Below are 13,844 nucleotides of genomic sequence, written 5' to 3'. Positions count from 1 at the left end.
AGGTCCCGCTATTGGTTATTGACTAGAGACATGTCTCGGTCATGTCTACATTGTTCTCGAACCCGTAGGGTCCGCACGCTTAAGGTTTCGATGACAGTTATATTATGAGTTTATGAGTTTTGATGTACCGAAGGAGTTCGGAGTCCCGGATGAGATCGGGGACATGACGAGGAGTCTCTAAATGGTCGAGACGTAAAGATTGATATATTGGACGACTATATTCGGACATCGGAAAGGTTCCGAGTGATTCGGGTATTTTTCGGAGTACCGAGTAGTTACGGGAGAAGCAATGGGCCTTGATGGGCTTTAGTGGGAAGAGGAGAAAGGGCCAAGGGGCTGCTGCGCCCCCCCTCCCCTCTAGTCCGAATTGGACTAGGGAAAAGGGGGCCGGCCACCTCTCCTTTTCCTCCACTTCCTTCTCCCTTCCTCCCCTCTTGGTGGACTCCTACTAGGACTTGGAGTCCTAGTAGGACTCCACATCCTGGCCGCACCAACCTTGGCCGGCCTCCTCCTCCTCCATCCTTTATATACTGAGGCAAGGGGCACCCCAAAGACACAAGTTGATCCACGTGATCTATTCCTTAGCCGTGTGCGGTGCCCCCAGCCACCATAGTCCTCGATAATACTGTAGCGGAGTTTAGGCGAAGCCCTGCTGCTGTGGTACATCAAGATCGTCACCACGCGGTCGTGCTGACGGAACTCTTCCCCGACACTTTGCTGGATCGGAGTCCGGGGATCGTCATCGAGCTGAACGTGTGCTCGAACTTGGAGGTGTCGTAGTTTCGGTGCTTGATCGGTCGGATCGTGAAGATGTACCACTACTTCCTCTACGTTGTGTCAACGCTTCTGCAGTCGGTCTGCATGGGTACGTAGACAACACTCTCCCCTCTCGTTGCTATGCATCACATGATCGTGCGTGTGCGTAGGAAATTTTTTGAAATTACTACAAAACCCAACATTGATACCGTAGACGGAGCGGAGGAACACTCCGGTGTGAATCCTATCTCGTCTACGGGCGATGGGGGAACTTCGGTCTCTCGTGAGGAGTTCAATGTAGCCTTGGAGACATTGAAAACCTCCATGACGACCGAAGTTGAAAGCATGTTTACTAAATTTCTTGAGGGGCTTAAACTATCCACCGCACCGTTGAAAGTGGGGGATCCCGCCAACAAGGTGTTGGATGCTATCCCCGACAAGGGGGAAGCTAGTAGTGAAAAGACTCCTTCTTCTAGTGGCAAGAAGGGCACCGGCATCTTTGCCCATGTGGAACCACCACTTGTTTATGGTGGACCGGTTCCTTCTACTCATTTGAATCATGCCGGTCCTCCTCCTAAGATTGTGAAAAATGAGGATTTTGATTCTTGGGTTTACCGCTTTAAACGTCATTTAAATCATGTGAACACTAACCTTTGGAGAATCATTGAAGAAGGTTTCTATCCACATGATCCAAGCAACTTCACTCCTTGAGAAGCCGCGGACAATCAATTCAATGAGAATGCTCTCTTCATCATTCAAGATGCAATTCCACCCGAAGACCTACCTCATCTTCGTCCCTTCGCCTTGGCCAAAGATGCATGGCATTGTGTCGTGTCTCTCTACCGGGGAAGCGCAAGCATTCAACGCTCTAACTATGAAGTGGTACAAGATGAGGCCGATGAGTTTGCAATGAAGGAAGATGAAGAACCTCGTGAGCTTTATCGAAGAGTCACCAAACTCGCGGTCTCACTACGAGATCACGGGAGCAAGGACACGGATGACAATTGGATCAAGCGCAAATTCCTCAAGGCAATGATGCCCTACCACAAGGCCATGTCCTCCGTCATTCGCCAAAGACCGGACTTCCACACTTTGACCTCAAGCGAAGTGTTGGATGAGTTTGTGGCCATGAACATTTTGGACAAGACCGCCGACAATGCGGTGCTCCGTTCTCAACGGGCAAAGAAGCCTAACCTTGCATTTAAGGCCAAGCTCATCGTGGAAGAAGAAGAAGAGGAAGAAGAGGAGAGCAACCCCGAAGATACGAAGTATGCATATCATGAACATATGGCACTTGCTTCAAGGCAATTTTGGAGCAAGAAAAACTCGAGGCCCAACTTTAGCAAAAACAACTCGAGTGGCACAAGGGGCAAGCAACGCGTGAGGACTTGCTACAATTGTGGCAACGTGAGTCATTTCGTTGCGGAATGCCCGTATGAGAAGATGGAAGACAATGGTGGCAAACTCATCCGAAAGGACAAGGCCAAGTCGTTCCCGAACAAGAACAACTTCACCAAGAAGACTCCTCCCAAGGCCTTGGTTGTGCAAGAAGAGTACAATGAGGATGATGACGATGATGAAGATGATGAGTCGGTTGCCATGGCCTCCGTTGCCATTGCAACAACGTCATGAGTGTCTCTCTTCGACTCACCCAACGAGAGCATCACCGCCAAGTGCCTCATGGCTAAAGCCACCAACAAGGTAACCTCCAACATCAAAACTACCATCATTAATCATCCTTCCCCATCGGATAGCATTAATGAAGTTGAGGGAGCTAATGTGGAGGCTAACGAGTTTGAGGCCTTTATGGGCAAACTCAAGGGAAAATCCAAGAAGCACTTTGTTGCTCTCTTGGAACAACTTGGTGAGGCCAATGACATGATCGAGGCTCACGAAGACACCATCTCGAAGATGGAAGGGCATAGTCGTGACTATGCCGATGAGATTTCGGATCTTTCCAATGCTCTTGAGGAAGAGCGTGGTCTTCGTTTGGCTCTTGAGGAGTCACACAACGTTGATCATGCTAAGTTAGAGAAAGATTATGATCATGCCCTCGTTGTTTCTCGTGTGCTAAATTCCGAGAAGGCCAATCTCGGGGTTGATCTTTCTAGACTCAAAGAGGAGTTTGATATACTTGACAAGGCCCACAAGGCCTTGAAGGGTATTCACGCTAGTCTCAAGGAGTCTCATGATCAACTCCAAGTGAAGCTAACTAAGGAGAAAGCAACTTTTCCTCATATGGTTTTAATTGATAATGCAAATGCTACTAACCCGTGTTGTGAGCATATGCATCTTGTTGAGGAAAATGCTAAGTTGAAGGCGCAACTTGAGAGAGGTCTTGCAACTTGCATACAAGGCAAGAAGAACCTCAACGATCTCTTGATCAACCAAAAGGGAGGTGTGGCGAAGGAAGGGGTTGGGTACGTCCCCGACTCCAAGAACAAGAAGAAGAATGACAAGACCAAACGACCTCCTCCCCTCATGCAAACCTTTGTGAGGGCGGGAGAGAGTGTCCCCGAGGAGAAGAAGAAGAACAAAGTCAAGAAGGGCCATGTCACCTCTCCCAACAAAGCCGGCGATTTTAATCCTTCTTATGTGTTGTGCCGTGCTAGTAATGGGCATGTTTATGCCAAATTTGTTGGTTCTCTTCATGAGTACATTGAATGGTCTATTTGGGTTCCTAAGACCCTTGTTACTAACATCAAAGGACCCATTACAAAATGGGTACCTAAAACCAAGCATTGATCTATTGTAGGTGTTTGCTTCCGGTGGTGGATCATGGTTGCTCGATAGCAGAGCTACAAATCATATGACCGGAAGCAAGGACTTGGTGGTGGACGTGCACAAGGCTCCATCTATGCCCACCAATGTCGAGTGGGGTGACGCCTCATCTTCTAAGGTATTGGGACTTGGCAAGGTTTTCATCTCTCATGATCTCACGATTGAGAAGGTCATGCTTGTTGAGTCCCTTGCATACAATTTACTTTCCGTTCGTCAACTTGCAATCATGGGCTTTGCCACTTTCTTTGATATCGATACCGTGGCCCTCTTGTGGAGCAAGACTCTTAAAGTAGCCTTTGTTGGGCATGTCGAGAACGGTCTATATGTGATTAACTTCTCGGAGCGACCCACTAAGACCGCGACATGCCTAATGGCTAAAGTTGATGTGGGATGGCTTTGGCATCGCCGTTTAGCCCATGTCAATATGAGATCTTTGCAAAGTCTCCTAAAGGGGGACCATGTCCGTGGACTAACAAATGTTAGTTTTGCTAAAGATCGTGCTTGCAGTGCCTGTATCGAAGGAAAGCTACATGAGAAGGCTCACCCTCCCACAACTATCATTTATTCAAAGAGGCCTTTGGAGCTCCTTCACATGGATCTCTTTGGGCCTCCATCCTTTGATAGTCTTGGAGGTAGGAAGTATTGCTTGGTGATTGTGGATGACTACTCAAGGTACACGTGGGTGTATTTCTTTAAGAGGAAGAGCAAGACCCAACAAACCGTCATCGACTTTGCAAATGAAGCACAACGTCAACACAATGCAAAGATCTTGACAATAAGAAGTGACAACGGCACTGAGTTCAAGAACTACACCTTGGATGAATTTCTTAGTGATGAGGGAATCAAGCATCAATAATCCGCACCGTACACCCCTCAACAAAACGGTGTTGCGGAGAGGAAGAACCGGATGTTGATGGATGCGGCAAGGACCATGATGGCGGAGTTCAAGTCTCCGTACAACTTTTGGGCCGAAGCCATCAACACCGTGTGTCATGCATCCAATTGGCTCTACCTCCGCAAGGGCTTGAACAAGACTCCATATGAGATACTCACCGGTAACAAGCCCAACCTCAAGTACTTCCGGGTATTCGGGTGTAAGTGTTTCATTCTCAAGAAAGGTGTTCGGTTGTCTAAATTTGAGGCTAGAGCTTATGAGGGCATATTTGTTGGTTATGCTACAAACTCTCATGCTTACCGTGTCCTCAATAAATCCACGGGACTTATTGAGGAGACGTGTAACGTGGAGTTTGATGAGAATAACGGCTCCCAAGTGGAGCAAAGTGGCACTTGTGATGTAGGTGATGAAATTCCTCCCCAAGCCATAAGAAGAATGGGTGTTGGTTTCATCCTACCCATTGAGGAACCCCTTGTGGCCGAAGGAGAAGGACAATGCTCCACTCAAGTGGAGCCATCACCAACCCAAGGCCCACACGCTTCCAAAGAACAAAGTGAAGGCCCTCAACCTCATGAACAAGACCAAGGGCTAGATCATACTCAAGACGGTGTGGACACACCAAGTGATGCCCAAGGTCAAGTTCTCTCCCCCGAGCAAGTTCAAGATCAAGAACAAGTTCATGACGGCGCTCAAGATGATCAAGTAACCGCTCCTCAACTCACCACCGAGGAGGAATTAGAGCGTCGTGCCGCCAAGGTTGCTTCCAAGCTCTCCACCAAGGATCATCTCATGACGAATGTGCTTGGAAGCTTAAGAAAGGGGGTAAGCACTCGTAGACAATTAGCAAATTATTGTGAGCATCACGCGTTTGTCTCTTGTGTGGAACCCCTCAAGGTCTATGAGGCGCTAGAAGATCTGGATTGGCTCAATGCCATGCACGAAGAACTCAACAACTTCGAGCGCAACAAAGTGTGGAGATTGGTGCCAAGGCCAACGGGGAACCGCAATGTCATTGGAACCAAGTGGATATTCAAGAACAAGCAAGATGCCCATGGGATTATCATTCGCAACAAGGCTCGTTTGGTAGCACAAGGCTACTCCCAAGTCGAGGGTATCGACTACGGTGAAACCTTTGCTCCCGTTGCTCGTCTTGAATCCATTCGCATGTTGATTGCATATGCTTCTCATCATAACTTTAAGTTACATCAAATGGATGTGAAGAGTGCGTTTCTTAATGGTCCCATTAATGAATTGGTGTACGTCAAGCAACCCCCCGGGTTCGAGGATCCCTACTTTCCCGATCATGTGTATCAACTCGATAAGGCACTCTATGGCCTTAAACAAGCCCCACGTGCGTGGTATGACCACCTTACCGAGTTGTTACAAGACCGTGGGTTTGAAGTTGGGATAATCGACCCCACTCTTTTTACTAAGAAGGTCAAAGGGGAGTTGTTTGTGTGCCAATTATATGTTGATGATATTATCTTTGGTTCTCCTAACAAAGCTTTCAATGAGGAATTTGCCGCTCTCATGACCTCAAAGTTCGAGATGTCCTCCATGGGGGAGTTGAAGTTCTTTCTAGGGTTCGAAGTGAAGCAAAGAAGAGAAGGAACCTTCATCAATCAATCCAAATACACTCAAGACATGCTGAAGAGATTCAAGCTAAGTGACGTCAAGCCGGCTTCCACTCCAATGCCCACCAAGTGCCAACTTGACTTAGATCCCAATGGTAAAGTGGTGGATCAAAAGGTATATCGTTCCATGATTGGATCCTTGCTTTACCTTTGTGCATCTAGACCGGACATCATGTTGAGTGTGGGAATTTGTGCATGGTTTCAAGCTGCACCTAAGGAAAGTCACTATGTGGCGGTCAAACGAATCTTTCGATATTTGGCTCATACCCCAAACTTTGGCTTATGGTACCCAAGAGGATCAAACTTCAAGCTTGTAGGGTACTCGGATTCTGATTGGGCGGGAGACAAAGTGGATAGGAAGTCCACTTCCGGAGGGTGCCAATTCCTTGGTTGCTCTTTGGTAAGTTGGTCTTCCAAAAAGCAAAGTTGTGTGTCTCTCTCGTCCACCGAAGCGGAGTATGTTGCGGCCGGTAGTTGTTGTGCACAACTCTTATGGATGAGGCAAACTTTAAAGGATTATGGTGTCACTTGTGACAAAGTGCCTCTTTGGTGTGACAATGAAAGTGCCATCAAGATCTCTCTCAACCCGGTGCAACACTTCAAGACGAAGCATATTGAGATCCGGTATCACTTCATCCGGGATCACATTAGGCGAGGAGAGATCGAGCTCAACTACGTCAACACTCATGATAACCTTGCAGATATCTTCACGAAGCCCTTGGATGAAGCAAGATTTCGCGAGTTAAGGCATGAGCTAAATATCATCGATTCGAGCAATGTTGCTTGAACCCTTGCACACCCCACCATACTCAACGTGTTGTCCTATTTAGATGTAGGCATGGACATAGGGGGAGTGATGTTCTCTCAATGAACTCTTCCTCCCCCCATTATGCATAAATCAATCAAGTCTTTCACATTAGCCATTTTTGATGGTACTTGTGCTTCAAAGACGAGTTTTGGTCATGGACCCAAGGATAATTCTTCGCGGTGCCATACCAATTGACTCAAACATAGGTGGCTACGGCCACCGCCATCTCTTTTGGAGAGGTGGTGTCTCGTGGTTGGTTCGTTTGTCGTGTGCCTTTCTGGTTTTGTGTGTTGCGTGGTCTTGTGGTGTTGTGTTGGCTCGGAGTAGTTTGTGCAAAGATCAAGTTTTTTTTCGAGCTTGAAACGTGCATCTTCTTGAGCCCACGGTACTATTGCGTCTGGGCGTGATACTACCGCTTGGGAGGCACGGTACTACCGCGCCACAGAACGGTACTACCGCACCATGCGGTACTACCGTGTCTGGGCATGGTACTACCGCGTCGTCAAGGGCGCGTGGGGGTTATGACTCGGTCAGGGGAGTTACCACTCCCCATACCCATTCACTGTCTCTCTCTCCACGTCTCTCCCTCTCAAGAACGGCGCCGGAGGCCCTCGCCGGATCTCCGTCTCCGGCCACTCTCCTTGGATTCCGGCCGGTGGGATCGTTCCCCACCACTTCCTCTTGCCATGGACCAAGGTTTTTCCCCCAAATCCCTCTTTTTCTTGGCTGTTCTCTTGCTTCTAGGTTTTTGGGGAGAAACTTGTTGTTCTTGAGATTTTAGGCCAAATCTTTGCAAGAGTAGGAAGTAGGAGAGTGGTGATGCGTAGGAAACATACTTGATATGCTGTCTTGTGGTAGCTTTGTCCTACCGTAGTACCGCCGTGGTTTCGCGGGCTTTCTCAGATTTGAACAAGTTCTGATCTGATGCGGTGCGGTACTACCGTGCCCGATGTGCGGTACTACCGCTCTCGCGGTACTACCGCCCGTCAGGCGCGGTACTACCGCACCGAGCAGTACTACCGCTCCGTGGACGCGGTACTACCGCGCCGGCCATGGTGCTAAGGGCGTACTACCGCTCCTACACCCGGTACTACCGTGCTCCTGCACGGTACTACCGCGTCTATGAGCCGTACTACTCTCTTAGCTCCGCAGCTCTTGGCAGTACTACCGTAGGGATCAAATCTCTCTCTAGGTGGTGGCTCTCGCCGTTCCAATCCCAGTCGTGACACTGGCTCCAAGCGTCTGCACAACCCCCAAGATGAAGCCCCAGAGGGCTCCAATGCCCCCAAGCGCAATGTCAAGTCCACTGCCAGCAAGCAAAAGGAACCGACTAAGGGGATGGACGAGATTTCAACCACTAAGTATGTCGAGCGCCGGAAGATCAATCCCTATGTGAATCCTCGGGCTACCCTCAGAGGCACTGAGATGTTCTGGACCAAGCAACAGGTTCTCATCTATCTGGATGTGATCAAGAACAAGCAGAACACCTTCGTGGATGTCAAGTGGATAGATATGCATCACATGCGGAAGGACAAGTTTCGTGACTATTTTGGAGAGGCTCTGGACTTGGTGGAGCAGTTTGCTATTGAGCCGGTGATCTCCTTTCACCTTGACTATGATCCTGAGCTTATCTGTCAGTTCTTTGCCTCAGTGTACTTTCATCCCAGGGAGGACCGGAGGATGACTTGGATGACCAATGGCCGTCAGCTGTCTGCTACTTGGAAGGAGTTCATGGATCTGCTGCACATTCCTGATGATGGGCTTCACACCCCCGTTGGCGTCCGCCCCCATGCCAACTCTGAGTCTGCCAACAAGAACCTGCTTCAGCCCTTCCTTGTTGAGAAGGTACTCCCCAATGGAAAGTCTACTTGGGTGTTGAACTCTTTTCTGGATATCATGCATCGCATCTTCCGCAACACTCTGTTCCCACGCATTGGCGACAAGGACAAGGTTCATGCATATCTAGTGGACATGTTGCTCTTGTGTGCAGAGGCACGTACTTCTCAGACTCAGCCACTTGATGTCTCTCACATCATGTGGTGTGAGCTTCGGTTTGCGGTGTTCACTCGCAAGGTTCCTATCTATGGACCGTACCTGTTTCTGCTGTTCTCTACCACTTGGGAGAAGACGTATCCAGGTGATGAGTTCCTTGCTCCAGACTGGATCCGCCATGAGTCCATCTGCCTCCGCGTCAAGCCCAACTGGGCCAACACCACTACTCGTGCTGAGGCATCTTCTGCTAGGAGGGCTGCTGGTCAGGGGGAGGCTGCTGAGGATCGTGCTGAGGACCGTGCTGAGGACCGTGCTGCCAGGTCCACCACTTCTTCCTCTGAGCCATCATGGGCCAAGAAGCTGAAGGACAAGATGAAGACTCTCTTCTGCATGCAGGCGAAGGGACAGTACAGGGCTCACGTGTCTGACAAGGAGAGTCGCCGCCGTGACAAGGTGATGAGGCTCTTTGGAGAGGATGTGTCTGGCGGGTCTGAGGACGTCATCACTCCTGAGGCTGCCTGGATGTCTAAGCAGGGCTACAAGTGGACCAGTTCAGAGGATGACATGGAGGAGACTATCCCCGCCGCCGAGTCTGACGAGGAGCACGAGGAGTAGTGGGATGACTTCTCTGCTTGAGCCACCACTTGTGTTGTAGGTGTCCTCTCTGCCTTTTTGGCGTATCGATGCCAAAGAGGGAGAGAGTGTAGGGATTTGCGTTGTGTTTGGTGTGCTTGTTTGCTTTGTTTGCTTTGTCGTTTGGACCTCGCTTCCGAGACCTTTCCTCCATATGGTGTAAGACATATGCACTCTATTTATCTTAGTTATCTTATGTCAGTACTATCTTGTCTAGTGATAAATTTGCCTTGTCTCTATAATATAGGGGGAGCTCGATTCCTAGCTTTCGTGCTCATCTAGGTGGCACACATTTAGGGGCAGCCCATCTATATTATAGAGAGGAGGGGTTTGCTTTTACTCAATAGTATTTTTCCTTGTGCAAATCCCGCTTTGTCATCAATCCACCAAAAAGGGGGAGATTGTAAGGTCATATTTATCCCTAAGTGTTTTGGTGATTGATGACAACGCATTTGCGGACTAATCGTGTGCCATGAGCTTTCCAGACTCTTCCCTGCTAGGCACAAGACGATTGGGTGCCCCTCAAAGACTGACGAAGACGGCGTCTTTTCTACGTTTCCTTTTGGTGGATTTGAGTCGTATGAAAGCCGTACTATTAAGAGGGGGTCCGCGTTGGAAAGGTTTGGATGGAATCATCAGGTACACGTCTCCTTTTATCCCCTCCTTCTTCCTTGGAGCTTCCTCCGTTTTTCTGCCACAGTTGACTGGCTGCTTGTGTGGTTGCGGTAGTACCGCTCCAGGATCAACGGTAGTACCGTGGGCATCCACGGTAGTACCGCGCAGGCGTGCGGTAGTACCGCTGGTGTTCACAGTAGTACCGCTCCCCTGGAGCCGTACTACCGCTGCCCACCAGGCTAGTGCCGCCCGTTTGTGGTAGTAGGAGCGGATGTAATTTTTTACATCCGCACCTACCGCAGTAGTACCGCTTTCGCCATGCGGTAGTACCGCGCTAGGCCGTCAGGCAGTAGTACCGCCCCTCGGCAGTACTACTGTGTTGAGTTTTTGCTACTTCCGTTCTTTTGCGGAAGTATGCACGGAAGTTCCCCTTTCCCCCTATCGGGATTTTTGCCTTACGGTAGTACCGCCCTGAGGGCGCGGTAGTACCGCGCGTGCGGAAGTACCGCCCCAGCTTGCGTCTGTTTACCTGGCTGGGGGTCGCGGCAGTACCGTAGGGTGGTACGGTAGTACCGCACTGCCATGCGGTAGTACCGCTTGGTTGCAAGCAGTACTACCGCGCGGCCTTGCGGTAGTATCGCTGGCCATGCGCGGTAGTACCGCTGGCCGCGGGCTGGTAGGTGGGTAACGGTTGGATCTTTTCCACACACTATATAAAGAGTCTCCTTCTTCCCCGTTGACTCGCCTCTTCCACCATTAAAGCTCCATTATTTCTCCAAGCTCCATTTTCGCCCGATCTCACTCCCTAGCCAACCAAACTTGTTGATTTGCTCGGGAGTGGTTGAGAAGGCCCCGATCTACACTTCCACCGAGAGATATTTGATTCCCCCCTACTAATCCCTTGCGGATCTTGTTACTCTTGGGTGTTTGAGCATCCTAGACGGTTGAGGTCACCGCGAAGCCATAGTCCATTGTGGTGAAGCTTCGAGGTGTCGTTGGGAGCCTCCAATTGAGTTGTGGAGATTGCCCCAACCTCGTTTGTAAAGGTTCAGTCGCCGCCTCCAAGGGCACCAATAGTGGAATCATGACATCTCGCATTGTGTGAGGGCGTGAGGAGATTACGGTGGCCCTAGTGGCTTCTTGGGGAGCATTGTGCCTCCACACCGCTCCAACGGAGACGTACTTCCTCTCAAAGGGAAGGAACTTCGGCAACACATCCTCGTCTCCACCGTCTCCACTTTTGGTTATCTCGTGCCTTTACTTGTGTAGCTTATTTGTTTCATACATCTTGTTTGCTTGTGTTCCTATTCGTGTTGCATCATATAGGTTGCTCATCTAGTTGCATATCTAGACAACCTATTTTGATGCAAAGTTTAAATTGCTAAAGAAAAGCTAAAAATTGTTAGTTGCCTATGTTGGAAATATGCCCTAGAGGCAATAATAAAAGCATTATTATTATATTTCATTGTTCATGATAATTGTCTTTATTCATGCTATAATTGTGTTGTCCGGAAATCGTAATACATCTGTGAATAACAGACACCAACATGTCCCTAGTAAGCCTCTAGATGACTAGCTCGTTGATCAACAGATAGTCATGGTTTCCTGACTATGGACATTGGATGTCATTGATAACGAGATCACATCATTAGGAGAATGATGTGATGGACAAGACCCAATCCTAAACATAGCACAAGATCGTATAGTTCGTTTGCTAGAGTTTTCCAATGTCAAAGTATCTTTTCCTTAGACCATGAGATCGTGTAACTCCCGGATACCGTAGGAGTGCTTTGGGTGTGCCAAACGTCACAACGTAACTGGGTGACTATAAAGGTAGACTACGGGTATCTCCGAAAGTGTCTGTTGGGTTGACATGGATCAAGACTGGGATTTGTCACTCCGTATGACGGAGAGGTATCACTGGGCCCACTCGGTAATGTATCATCATAATGAGCTCAAAGTGACCAAGTGTCTGGTCACGGGATCATGCATTATGGTACGAGTAAAGTGACTTGCCGGTAACGAGATTGAACGAGGTATTGGGATACCGACGATCGAATCTCGGGCAAGTAACATATCGATTGACAAAGGGAATTGCATACGGGGTTGATTGAATCCTCGACATCGTGGTTCATCCGATGAGATCATCGTGGAGCATGTGGGAGCCAACATGGGTATCCAGATCCCGCTGTTGGTTATTGACCGGAGATCGTCTCGGTCATGTCTGCTTGTCTCCCGAACTCGTAGGGTCTACAAACTTAAGGTTCGGTGACGCTAGGGTTGTGAAGATATGTATATGCAGTAACCCGAATATTGTTCGGAGTCCCGGATGAGATCCCGGACGTCACGAGGAGTTCCGGAATGGTCCGGAGGTAAAGAATTATATATAGGAAGTGCTGTTTCGGCCATCGGGACAAGTTTCGGGGTTATCGGTATTGTACCGGGACCACCGGAGGGGTCCCGGGGGCCCACTGGGTGGGGCCACCTGTCCCGGGGGGCCACATGGGCTGTAGGGGGTGCGCCTTGGCCTACATGGGCCAAGGGCACCAGCCCCACTAGGCCCATGCGCCTAGGGTTTCCATGGGGGAGGAGTCCCACTAGTGGAAGGCACCCCGAGGTGCCTTGGGGGGGAGGGAAACCTCCCCTTGGCCGCCGCACCTAGGAGATTGGATCTCCTAGGCTGCGCACCACCCCCCCTTGGCCGTCCTATATATAGTGGGGGAGAGGAGGGACTTCATACCCCAGCCCCTGGCGCCTCCCTCTCTCCCCGTTACGTCTCTCCCTCATAGCATTGGCGAAGCCCTGCTACTGTGACGCCCTGCATCCACCACCACGCCGTCGTGCTGCTGGATCTTCGTCAACCTCTCCTTTCCCCTTGCTGGATCAAGAAGGAGGAGACGTCTCCCGTCCCGTACGTGTGTTGAACCCGGAGGTGCCGTCCGTTCGGCGCTTGGTCATCGGTGATTTGGATCACGTCGTGTTCGACTACATCATCACCGTTCTTTGAACGCTTCCGTGCGCGATCTACAAAGGTATGTAGATGCATCCGATGACTCGTTGCTAGATGAACTCCTAGATGGATCTTGGTGAAACGAGTAGGAAAATTTTTGTTTTCTGCAACGTTCCCCAACAGTGGCATCATGAGCTAGGTCTATGCGTAGTTCTTCTTGCGCGAGTAGAACACAATTGGTTGTGGGCGTAGATTTGTCAACTTTCTTGCCGTTACTAGTCGTTTCTTGCTTCAGCGGCATTGTGGGATGAAGCGGCCCGGACCAACCTTACACGTACGCTTACGTGAGACCGGTTCCACCGACTAACATGCACTAGTTGCATAAGGTGGCTGGCGGGTGTCTGTCTCTCCCACTTTAGTTGGAGCGGATTCGATGAACAGGGTCCTTATGAAGGGTAAATAGAAGTTGACAAATCACGTTGTGGCTTTAACGTAGGTAAGAAGACGTTCTTGCTAGAACCCTAATTCAGCCACGTAAAACTTGCAAACAACAATTAGAGGACGTCTAACTTGTTTTTGCAGCAAGTGGTTTGTGATATGATATGGCCAAAGTTGTGATGAATGATGAATGATCTATATGTGATGTATGAGATGTTCGTGCTATTGTAATAGGAATTACGACTTGCATGTCGATGAGTATGACAACCGGCAGGAGCCATAGGAGTTGTCCTTATTCTTTTATATGACCTGCGTGTCATTGAGAAACGCCATGTAAATTAC

Source organism: Triticum urartu, chromosome 7A (assembly GCF_056163025.1).
Source record: "Triticum urartu cultivar PI428250 chromosome 7A, HENAU_Tu73, whole genome shotgun sequence".
NCBI lineage: Eukaryota > Viridiplantae > Streptophyta > Magnoliopsida > Poales > Poaceae > Triticum > Triticum urartu.
This window is presented reverse-complemented; position numbering follows the sequence as displayed.